Source organism: Bombina bombina, chromosome 4 (genome assembly GCF_027579735.1).
Source record: "Bombina bombina isolate aBomBom1 chromosome 4, aBomBom1.pri, whole genome shotgun sequence".
In the NCBI taxonomy this organism is placed as follows: Eukaryota; Metazoa; Chordata; class Amphibia; order Anura; family Bombinatoridae; genus Bombina; species Bombina bombina.
This window is the reverse complement of record NC_069502.1, coordinates 180,227,054-180,240,509: the sequence shown is the minus strand read 5'-3', so window position 1 is coordinate 180,240,509 and position 13,456 is coordinate 180,227,054.

The window sequence follows — 13,456 nt, the reverse complement described above, 5'->3', positions numbered from 1 at the left end:
TGCAAAATGGCACATGAGCCAAGCTCTAAAAAAATAAGAGCAGGCACGTCATGGTAAAATCTTAGATTATAATGCTAACTCATATAATTAACTTATTCACCAGCATATTTACTGTATATATATATATATATATATATATATATATATATATATATATATATATATATATATATATATATATATATATATATACAATATATATATATATATATATATATATATATATACTGTATATACAGTCATGGCCAAAAATATTGGTACTCCTGCATTTCTGTCAGATAATGCACCACTTCGCCCAGAAAATTGTTGCAATTACAAATGTTTAGGCATTATCATGTTTATTTATTTTGTTTGTATTTGTATAATCCAAAAAAATGGAGAGAAAAAAGCCAAAACTAACACAGTCCATGCAAAACTCTAAAAATTTACTGGACAAAATTATTGGCACCTTCTCAAAATTGTAAGAAATAATTACCAAGTTTGCAAAGCTCCTGTAATTTGTAATTAAACTCACCTATATCAATAAACAGGTGTTGACAATAAAGAAATCATACCAGCAACCAGTTAAAATGGAGAAAAATTGACTCAACTTTTTGTTATGTGTATCTGTGTGCAACACTGAGCATGGAGAAGAGAAAGAGCAGCAAAGAATTGTCTGAAGATTTGAAAACAAAAATTGTGGAAAACATGGACAATCTCAAGGTTACAAGTCCATCTCCAAAAATCTTACGCCTAACTTTAGAGTTTGACGTTAGCCGTCAAAAGCAGCGTTAAGGGGTCCTAATGCTGCTTTTTACCACCCGCTGGTATTTAGAGTCAGCCAGGAAAGGGTCTACCGCTCACTTCCTTTCCGCGACTCCAGTCGCCGCTACCTTACCTACACTTATTAACCCCTAATCTGCCGACTGGACCTCGCCACCACTATAATAAATGTATTAACCCCTAAACCGCCGCACTCCCGCCTCACAAACACTATAATAAATTTTATTAACCCCTAATCTGCCCTCCCTAACATCGCCGCCACCTACCTACAATTATTAACCCCTAATCTCCCTAATCAGCTATTCGTATTGAGCTTGCATTCTATTGGCTGTTCCAATCAGCCAATAGAATACAAGCTCAATATGATTGGCTGATTGCATCAGCCAATTGGATTGAACTTCAATCTGATTGGCTGATTGAATCAGTCAATCAGATTTTTCCTACCTTAATTCCGATTGGCTGATAGAATCCTATCAGCCAATAGGAATTGAAGGGACGCCATCTTGGATGATGTCCCTTAAAGGAACCTTCATTCGTCGTTCAATCGTTGGTTGAAGAGGATGGCTCCGCGTCGGCTCCTTTGAAGATGGCTCCGCTCTGGATGGATGAAGATTGAAGACGCCGCCTGGATGAAGACTTCTACCGGATGAAGGACCTTCTCTGTTCACCTTGGATGAAGATTTCGGCCTGGTTGGGTGAAGACGACTCAAGGTAGGGAGATCTTCAGGGGGTTAGCGTTAGGTTTTTCAAGGGGGGTTTGGGTGGGTTAGAGTAGGGGTATGTGGGTGGTGGGTTTTAATGTTGGGGGGGGTTGTATTTTTTTTTTACAGGTAAAAGAGCTGATTACTTTGGGGCAATGCCCCGCAAAAAGCCCTTTTAAGGGCTGGTAAAAGAGCTGATTACTTTTGTAATTTAGAATAGGGTAGGGCATTTTTTTTTATTTTGGGGGGATTTTTTATTTTATTAGGGGGCTTAGATTAGGTGTAATTCATTTAAACTTCTTGTAATTTTTTTTATTTTTTTTTATTTAGTGTTTGTTTTTGTATTATAGATTAGTTTATTTAATTGTATTTTAGTTTAGCTAATTGTAGTTAATTTATTTAATTAATTTAACGATAGTGTAGTGTTAGGTGTATTTGTAACTTAGGTTAGGGTTTTTTTACAGGTAATTTTGTATTTATTTTAACTAGGTAGCTATTAAATAGTTATTAACTATTTAATAACTATTGTACCTAGTTAAAATAAATACAAAGTTGCCTGTAAAATTATTATATAAATCCTAAAATAGCTACAATGTAATTATTAGTTATATTGTAGCTATATTAGGGTTTATTTTATAGGTAAGTATTTAGTTTTAAATAGGAATAATTTATTTAATTATAGGAATATTATTTTGTTTAATTTAAATTAGATTTAAGTTAGGGGGTGTTAGGGTTAGACTTAGATTTAGGGGTTAATAACTTTATTATAGTAGCGGCGACGTTGCGGGCGGGAGATTAGGGGTTAATAATTGTAGGTAGGTAGCGGCGATGTTAGGGAGGGCAGATTAGAGGTTAATAAAATTTATTATAGTGTTTGCGAGGCAAGAGTGCGGCGGTTTAGGGGTCAATACATTTATTATAGTGGCGGCGAGGTCCGTTCGGAAGATTAGGGGTTAATAAGTGTAGGTAAGGTAGCGGCAACATTGGGGGGGGGCAGATTAGGGGGTAATAAATATAATATATGTGTCGGCGATGTTAGGGGCATCAGATTAGGGGTTCATAGGGATAATGTAGGTGGTGGCGGTGTCCGGAGCGGCAGATTAGGGGTTAATAATATAATGCAGGTGTCAGCGATAGCGGGGGCGGTAGATTAGGGGTTAATAAGTATAAGGTTAGGGGTGTTTAGACTCGGGGTTCATGTTAGGGTGTTAGGTGCAGACTTAGAGTGTGTTTCCCCATAGGAAACAATGGGGCTGCGCTAGGAGCTGAACGCTGCTTTTTTGCAGGTGTTAGGTTTTTTTCCAGCCAGCTCAGCCCCATTGTATCCTATGGGGATATTGTGCATGAGCACGTTTTTCCAGCTTACCGTTTCCGTAGGCAACGCTGGTATTGAGAGTTGAAGGGAAGGTAAATTATGCTCAACACTCCCTTATCTGAGCCTAACGCAGCCACTCAGACAACTCTAAATACCAGCGTTGTCTTAAGGGTGCGCTGGGAAAAAAAGCAGCATTAGCTATGCGGGTCTTTACCGACAAAACTTTAAAATCTAGGCCTTAATGTTCTTGTGTACACTGTGTGCAACATTGTCAAGAAGTTTACAGCCCATTGTACTGTAGCTAATCTCCCTGGACATGGATGAAAGAGAAAAAAATGATTAAAGATCGCAACGAAGGATTGTTCGAATGGTGGATAAAGAACCTTGATCAACATCCAGACAAATTCAAGCTGACCTTCAGGCACAGAGTACAAATGTGTCAGCTCGCACTATACATCGCCATCAGAATGAAAAGGGATGCTATAGTAGGAGACCCAGGAGCAACCCACTGCTGACACAGAAACATAAAAAAGCCAGATTGGAGTTTGCCAAAACTTACCTGGGGAAGCCAAAATCTTTTTGGGAGAATGTGCTGTGGACAGTCGAAACTAGATTACAGCTTTTTGGTAAAACCCCTCATTCTACTGTTTTCAGAAAGAGAAATGAGGCTTTTAAAGAAAAGAATACAGACCCTAAAGTCAAACATAGTGGAGGTTCACTGATGTATGGGGTTGCTTTGCTGCTTCCGGCACTGGATGTTTTGACTTTGTGCATGGCATTATGAAATCTGAAGACTACCCAAGATTTCTGTGGTGCAATGTAGGGCCCAGTGTCAGAAATGTGGGTATTCGTCAGAGATCATGGGTCTTACAGCAGGACAATGACCCAAAGCACAATTCAAAAAGCACCCAGAAATGGTTTAAGACAAAGCGCTGGAGAGACCTGGAGCAGTTGGCAAAAGAAGAGTGGTCCAAAATTCCAGTAGAGAGGTGTAAGAAACTCATTGATGGTTACAGGAAGCGATTGATTTCAGTATTTGTTTTCCAAGGGGTGTGCTACCAAATATTAAATTAAGGATGCCAATAATTTTGTCCAGTCCATTTTTTTTGAGTTTTGCGTGGAATGCGTCAGATTTGACTTTTTTTTCTCCATTTTTTTTGTCATATCAATACAAACAAAATAAATAAACATGAGAATGCCTAAACATTTGTAATTGCAACAATTTTCTGGGCAAAGTGGTGCATTAGCTGACAGAAATGCAGGGGGCAATATTTGTGGCCCTGACTGTACATGGGCTGCATGGTTCTAGTGAGATGTACAGGGTACCATGAGAATGGACCTGGTTCATGTCCCTACCACCCCTATTCCAAGGCGGGTCACTCTTAACTTAAGTGCCCCCTAGTAGCTCTGGTCATCTTATGACCATGAAGATTCCTCCTAGGACGGTATTATGGGTTCTCAAAATATTTTTGATGAACTATCTATAACAAAGTTTCAAAATCACATTTTCTGTGCATTCCATTTAATTGTGATTCCTACACATGCATCTGATTCCAGTGGGAATAGAGATGTTATTTCTGATATGCAAGTTGCACTATATATTTCATTGTTTTTATACATTCTTATGTTTTATTTAATTTAGGTGTGGATTATTCTGTATAGAACACAATTTCTAAACGCATGCAGGTGTATTCATGGCTAATAATTTAAGCCAGTAGAATACCATATGCAATATTTACTTTTATTGCATTAGAATACCATATGCAATATTTATTTTTTATGTTTATTTGTGTTTAATTTATTTATGTATATACCTTTTAATGTTTATTTTTTACTTATTAGTGGTCATGCTCGGCATTTATGCAAATCCAACAGTAACTAATAGTTTATCTAGGGGGCAAAGGTTTGAGCGGCTTTGCTCATCATTGGAGTGAGCAGGCTAGAAAATGTTAACTTTTGGGGACGTGTGAGAATTGACACACTGTTCATTGATATGTCTTAGCTCACTTTTAGTACATAACCCCAGGATACACATAGTATGGTTTATATATATTAGACCATGCCGGTTTGGCACATAGAAGCTGGTATACACTGTTAATATATAACCATTTGCAATTACAGCAAGGGTTTGGTTAAAACAAATGTCAATCACAGGTGGGGATGTCACTTCTGGTGTTACGAAACTGACTGTGATGCTTATAATATGTCCTACAGCATTTATTGTGGCTATCAGGTTAAGCCTCACATATACCAGCATTGAATACTGGTTATTTGCAGTGCTATTAGGTCTTAAGCGCAATTCAGTTGATTCGTCAAACCGGAAGTGAGGTCACTTCCGGCTCACTGAAACGCATATGCGTTCCATACACGCAAATAGAGAGTATACAAAACCACTAAGATAAGTATGTTTATTTATTGTTTAGCAAATCTTTGTGACATGTTCACTTTGTACTAATGGTCCCAAACACTAAAGGGATGCAGTTTTAAGTTATATGAATATAGCAATTAATGACAGAAAGGTTATCTGTTAAACAAATATCCGGAAATGAATCTACTTCCGGATTTTTGACACGCATGGCGTGCGTTCCACCCACACACTTTGACACTACACTATAGGACACAGGTGTGTTTTGTGAGTATTTGTTTGATTATTGTTCACACTATAAATGTTTGTGAATTTGTCACTTTTTTCATTCTGAGGAAGTGGTCTGTGCGAACCCTGAAACGTCAATAAAGAGTTAAGTTGCCTTTTGGTTTACCCACTACTAAGAAGTCCTGAGAGTGCTTTCTTTCATAGGAGATATATATACACAGTGTCCCACAAAAGTGAGTACACCCTTCACATTTTTGTAAATATTTTATTATATCTTTTCATGTGACAACACTGAAGAAATGACACAAAGATGCCTTGGGTCATTGGCTCACCCATGTGCATTGTTATTTCTTCAGCAAAGGATATATAAACAATGAAGCTATTTAGATCATAGAAGTACATTGAAAAGTTGTTTAAAATTGTATTCTCTGTCTGAATCATGAAAGATAAATTATGGCTTTAGTGTCCCTTTAAGATCAGGATTTAAACATAATATACCATTAGGAATTTTGACTAATTCAAATATATCATTAGAAAATATTCTAGTTGTCGTTTTTTTGGAAGGAACAATAATGCTATACTGCTTTATATAAATGAATATATGTGGAAGAGAATCACAATATATACATATGTGTACATAACACACATCACACAACAACAAAACACAAATTTATCTTTTTAATCATCACACAATAATAATGTTGCAAAGTAGAACAAGAGAATGAAGATTTGGAAAGTAGACAGGCATGTAGCTAATATGACAACATAATTCTAAGCTTCAACCATACAGAGTATAGCATTAGGACTTTACTGCCTCTTTAATCAGTTTCTCACTCAATATTACATATAAGTAGACATGAGGTTTGTAATATCTTCATTATTATTGCAACTATTTAGTTGTTGTTGTTAATAGCTTGTGATGGCTATTTCATTTGTAGTGAAAGGGACATGCAACCCAAAGTTAATCTTCCATGATTCTGACAGAGCAAATTTTAAGAAATCCAACATTTACCTTCAATAATCACATTTGGTTCATTCTCTTGGTATCCTTAGTTGAAAAAACGACCTACATAGGCTCATGAGCAGCAAAGCATTACTGGGAGCTATCTGCTTATTTGTGGGTGGTCAACAATGCATAATTGCAATGGTTAGCCAGATGTCTTCAGATACTTCACAGTATTGCATATATGCTCCTTAAAAATAAATAAACAATGAGAATAAAATTTAAAAATTAAGTATTTGTGAATATTTAATAGAAATACATGCTCTATTTTATTTTTTGTAAATAATGACAATAAAATATTTTTAAAAACAAATGATGTCCCTTTAATTTATCAAAGTAACCCAATTTTAAATACAAATAACGCATTACACGATTAGTGAAATATAGCGTAGTAAACATATCTTTCACCACAAGATTCACATTTCTGAAAAGTCAAATATAATTTCACACGCAGTCACTTAGCACACAATCGATGTGCAATGTTGGGATTGTAAATAAATTAAAAAAGAAGTGCTGTCAATACTTGACAATGAGTCACAATATTTATTTAAGAACAAAGGATACATATATTAACATTCTGGATTCTAAGGCCTAGATTTAGAGTTGGGCGGTAGCCGTCAAAACCAGCGTTAGAGGCTCCTAACGCTGGTTTTAGGCTACCGCCGGTATTTGGAGTCAGTCAGGAAAGGGTCTAACGCTCACTTTCCAGCCGTGACTTTTCCATACCGCAGATCCCCTTACGTCAATTGCGTATCCTATCTTTTCAATGGGATCTTTCTAACTCCGGTATTTAGAGTCGTGGCTGAAGTGAGCGTTAGAAATCTAACGACAAAACTCCAGCCGCAGAAAAAAGTCAGTAGTTAAGAGCTTTCTGGGCTAACGCCGGTTTATAAAGCTCTTAACTACTGTGCTCTAAAGTACACTAACACCCATAAACTACCTATGTACCCCTAAACCGAGGCCCCCCCACATCGCTGCCACTCTATAAAAATTTTTAACCCCTAATCTTCCGCTCCGTACACTGCCGCCAACTACGTTATCCCTATGTACCCCTAATCTGCTGCCCCTAACACCGCCGACCCTATATTATATTTATTAACCCCTAACCTGCCCCCCACAACGTCGCCGCCAGCTACCTACACTTATTAACCCCTAATCTGCCATCCGCATGCCGCCGCCAGCTACATTATAGCTATGTCCCCTAATCTGCTGCCCCTAACACCGCCGACCCCTATATTATATTTATTAACTCCTAATCTGCCCCCCACAACGTCGCCTCCACCTGCCTACACTTATTAACCCCTAATCTGCCGAGCGGACCGCACTGCTATTATAATAAAGTTATTAACTCCTAATCCGCCTCACTCCTGCCTCAATAACCCTATAATAAATAGTATTAACCCCTAATCTGCCCTCCCTAACATCGCTGACACCTAACTTCAAGTATTAACCCCTAATCTGCCGATCAGAGCTCACCGCTACTCTAATAAATGTTTTAACCCCTAAAGCTAATTTCAACCCTAACCCTAACACCCCCCTAAATTAAATATAATTTTATTCTAACGAAATAAATTAACTCTTATTAAATAAATTATTCCTATTTAAATCTAAATACTTACCTGTAAAATAAACCCTAATATAGCTACAATATAAATTATAATTATATTATAGCTATTTTAGGATTAATATTTATTTTACAGGCAACTTTGTATTTATTTTAACCAGGTACAATAGCTATTAATTAGTTAAGAACTATTTAATAGCTAAAATAGTTAAAATAATTACAAAATTACCTGTAAAATAAATCCTAACCTAAGTTACAATTAAACCTAACACTACACTATCAATAAATTAATTAAATACAATATCTACAATTATCTACAATTAAACCTAACACTACCCTATCAATAAATTATTTAAATACAATATCTACAATTATCTACAATTAAACCTAACACTAAACTATCAATAAATTATTTAAATAAAATATCTACAAATAAATACAATGAAATAAACTAACTAAAGTACAAAAAATAAAAAAGAACTAAGTTACAAAAAATAAAAAAATATTTACAAACATTAGAAAATATTACAACAATTTTAAACTAATTACACCTACTCTAAGCCCCCTAATAAAATAACAAAGCCCCCCAAAATAAAAAAATGCCCTACCCTATTCTAAATTAAAAAAGTTCAAAGCTCTTTTACCTTACCAGCCCTGAACAGGGCCCTTTGCGGGGCATGCCCCAAAGAATTCAGCTCTTTTGCCTGTAAAAAAAACACATACAATACCCCCCCCCAACATTACAACCCACCACCCACATACCCCTAATCTAACCCAAACCCCCCTTAAATAAACCTAACACTAAGCCCCTGAAGATCTTCCTACCTTATCTTCACCATACCAGGTTCACCCATCGGTCCTCGGAAGTCTTGATCCAAGCCTTGGAAGTGTTGATCCAAGCCCAAGCGGGGGGCTGAAGATTGACGTCCATCCTCGGGCTGAAGTCTGGATCCAAGTGGCGGCTGAAGAAATCCATCATCGGGCTGAAGTCGGAAGTCCATCATCGGGATGAAGTCTTCTATCAAGCCGCATCTTCAATCTTCTTTCTTCTGGAGCGGAGCGGAGCGGAGCCATCTTTTTCCAAGCCGATGAGGAACATCCTCTTCAACCGACGCCTACTCGCCGAATGACGGTTCCTTTAAATGACGTCATCCAAGATGGCGTCCCTCGAATTCCGATTGGCTGATAGGATTCTATCAGCCAATCGGAATTAAGGTAGGAATATTCTGATTGGCTGATGGAATCATCCAATCAGAATCAAGTTCAATCCGATTGGCTGATCCAATCAGCCAATCAGATTGAGCTTACATTCTATTGGCTGTTCCGATCAGCCAATAGAATGCGAGCGGGGGTGTACGGAGCGGCAGATTAGGGGTTAATAATAATATGCAGGTGTCAGCGATAGTTAATAAGTGTAAGGTTAGGGGTGTTTAGACTCGGGGTACATGTTAGAGTGTTAGGTGCAGATGTAGGAAGTGTTTCCCCATAGAAAACAATGGGGCTGCGTTAGGAGCTGAACGCGTTTTTTTTTGCAGGTGTTAGGTTTTTTTTCAGCTCAAACTGCCCCATTGTTTTCTATGGGGATATCGTGCACAAGCACGTTTTTGAAGCTGGCCGCGTCCGTAAGCACCGCTGGTATCGAGAGTTGAAGTTGCGGTAAATATGCTCTACGCTCCTTTTTTGGATTGAACTTGAATCTGATTGGCTGATTCAGTCAGCCAATCAGATTTTTCTACCTTAATTCCGTTTGTCTGATAGAATCCTATCAGCCAATCGGAATTCGAGTGACGCCATCTTGGATGACGTCACTTAAAGGTACTGTCATTCGTCGTTAGTCGTCGGGAAGAAGAGGATGGATCCACGTAGGCTCCTCTGAAGATGGCTCCGCTCAGGATGGATGAATGAAGATTGAAGACGCCGCCTGGATGAAGACTTCTATCGGATGGAAGATTTCTTCAACGCCCCTTGGATGATGACTTCTGCCGCTCCGGATCTCCTCTTCGGTTCCATCGGTGGTCAGCTGGCTGAACACGACTCAAGGTAGGATGATCTTCAGGGGGGTAGTGTTAGGTTTATTTAAGGGGGGTTTGGGTTAGATTAGGGGTATGTGGGTGGTGGGTTTTAATGTTGGGGGGGTTGTATTTTTCTTTTACAGGCAAAAGAGCAGTTTTCTTTGGGGCATGCCCCGCAAAAGGCCCTTTTAAGGGCTGGTAAGGTAAAAGAGCTTTGAACTTTTTTAATGTAGAATAGGGTAGGGCATTTTTTTATTCTGGGGGCTTTGTTATTTTATTAGGGGGCTTAGATTAGGTGTAAGTAGCTTAAAATTGTTGTAATATTTGTTAAATGTTTGTAACTTATTTTTTTATTTTTTGTAACTTAGCTTTTTTTATTTTTTGTACTTTACTTAGTTTATTTAATTGAATTTAATTGTAGTTATTTGTAGATAATTAATTTAATTAATTTAATGATAGTGTAGTGTTAGGTTAATTGTAACTTAGGTTAGGATTTATTTTACCGGTAATTTTGTATTTCTTTTAGCTAGGTAGTTATTACATAGTTAATAACTATTTAATAACTATTCTAACTAGCTAAAATAAATACAAAGTTACATGTAAAATAAATATAAATCCTAACGGATAGATTTAGAGTTCGGCGGTAGCCGTGAAAACCAGCGTTAGAGGCTCCTAACGCTGGTTTTAGGCTACCGCCGGTATTTGGAGTCAGTGATTAAAGGGTCTAACGCTCACTTTTCAGCCGCGACTTTTCCATACCGCAGATCCCCTTACGTCAATTGCGTATCCTATCTTTTCAATGGGATCTTTCTAACGCCGGTATTTAGAGTCGTTTCTGAAGTGAGCGTTAGAGCTCTAACGACAAAACTCCAGCCGCAGGAAAATAGCAGGAGTTAAGAGCTTTCTGGGCTAACGCCGGTTCATAAAGCTCTTAACTACTATACTCTAAAGTACACTAACACCCATAAACTACCTATGTACCCCTAAACCGAGGTCCCCCCACATCACCGCCACTCGATTAAAAATTTTTAACCCCTAATCTGCCGACCGCCAACTACGTTATACTTATGTACCCCTAATCTGCTGCCCCTAACCCCGCCGACCCCTGTATTATATTTATTAACCCCTAACCTGCCCCCCACAACGTCGCCGCCAGCTACTTACAATAATTAACCCCTAATCTGCCGACCGCATAGCGCCGCCACCTACGTTATCCTTATGTACCCCTAATCTGCTGCCCCTAACACCGCCGACCCCTATATTATATTTATTAACCCCTAATCTGCCCCCCACAACGTCGCCGACACCTGCCTACACTTATTAACCCCTAATCTGCCGAGCGGACCTGAGCGCTACTATAATAAAGTTATTAACCCCTAATCCGCCTCACTAACCCTATCATAAATAGTATTAACCCCTAATCTGCCCTCCCTAACATCGCCGACACCTAACTTCAATTATTAACCCCTAATCTGACGACCGGAGCTCACCGCTATTCTAATAAATGTATTAACCCCTAAAGCTAAGTCTAACCCTAACACTAACACCCCCCTAACTTAAATATAATTTAAATCTAACGAAATAAATTAACTCTTATTAAATAACTTATTCCTATTTAAAGCTAAATACTTACCTGTAAAAAAAAATCCTAATATAACTACAATATAAATTATAATTATATTATAGCTATTTTAGGATTAATATTTATTTTACAGGCAACTTGGTAATTATTTTAACCAGGTACAATAGCTATTAAATAGTTAAGAACTATTTAATAGTTACCTAGTTAAAATAATAACAAAATTACCTGTAAAATAAATCCTAACCTAAGTTATAATTAAACCTAACACTACCCTATCAATAAATTAATTAAATAAAATACCTACAATTACCTACAATTAACCTAACACTACACTATCAATAAATAAATTAAATACAATTCCTACAAATAACTACAATTACATAAACTAACTAAAGTACAAAAAATAAAAAAGAACTAAGTTACAAAAAATAAAAAAATATTTACAAACATAAGAAAAATATTACAACAATTTTAAACTAATTACACCTACTCTAAGCCCCCTAATAAAATAACAAAGACCCCCAAAATAAAAAAATGCCCTACCCTATTCTAAATTAATACATTTAAAAGCTCTTTTACCTTACCAGCCCTGAACAGGGCCCTTTGCGGGGCATGCCCCAAGAAAATCAGCTCTTTTGCCTGTAAAAAAAAACATACAATACCCCCCCCCAACATTACAACCCACCACCCACATACCCCTAATCTAACCCAAACCCCCCTTAAATAAACCTAACACTAAGCCCCTGAAGATCTTCCTACCTTGTCTTCACCATACCAGGTTCACCGATCGGTCCAGAAGAGCTCCTCCGATGTCCTGATCCAAGCCCAAGCGGGGGGCTGAAGAGGTCCATGATCCGGCTGAAGTCTTCATCCAAGCGGGGCAGAAGAGTTCTTCCATCCGATTGAAGTCTTCATCCAAGCGGCATCTGGAGCGAAGCGGCAGCATCCTGAAGACCTCCACCGCGGAACATCCATCCTGGCCGACGACTGAACGACGAATGACGGTTCCTTTAAATGACGTCATCCAAGATGGCGTCCCTCGAATTCCAATTGGCTGATAGGATTCTATCAGCCAATCGGAATTAAGGTAGGAATATTCTGATTGGCTGATGGAATCAGCCAATCAGAATCAAGTTCAATCCGATTGGCTGATCCAATCAGCCAATCAGATTGAGCTTGCATTCTATTGGCTGATCGGAACAGCCAATAGAATGCGAGCTCAATCTGATTGGCTGATTGGATCAGCCAATAGGATTGAACTTGATTCTGATTGGCTGATTCCATCAGCCAATCAGAATATTCCTACCTTAATTCCGATTGGCTGATAGAATCCTATCAGCCAATCGGAATTTGAGGGACGCCATCTTGGATGACGTCATTTAAAGGAACCTTCATTCGTCGTTCAGTCGTCGGCCAGGATGGATGTTCCGCGGTGGAGGTCTTCAGGATGCTGCCGCTTCGCTCCGGATGGATGCCGCTTGGATGAAGACTTCAATCGGATGGCAGAACTCTTCTGCCCCGCTTGGATGAAGACTTCAGCCGTATCATGGACCTCTTCAGCCCCCAGCTTGGGCTTGGATCAGGACATCGGAGGAGCTCTTCTGGACCGATCGGTGAACCTGGTATGGTGAAGACAAGGTAGGAAGATCTTCAGGGGCTTAGTGTTAGGTTTATTTAAGGGGGGTTTGGGTTAGATTAGGGGTATGTGGGTGGTGGGTTGTAATGTTGGGGGGGGGGGGGTATTGTATGTTTTTTTTTACAGGCAAAAGAGCTGATTTTCTTGGGGCATGCCCCGCAAAGGGCCCTGTTCAGGGCTGGTAAGGTAAAAGAGCTTTTAAATGTATTAATTTAGAATAGGGTAGGGCATTTTTTTATTTTGGGGGTCTTTGTTATTTTATTAGGGGGCTTAGAGTAGGTGTAATTA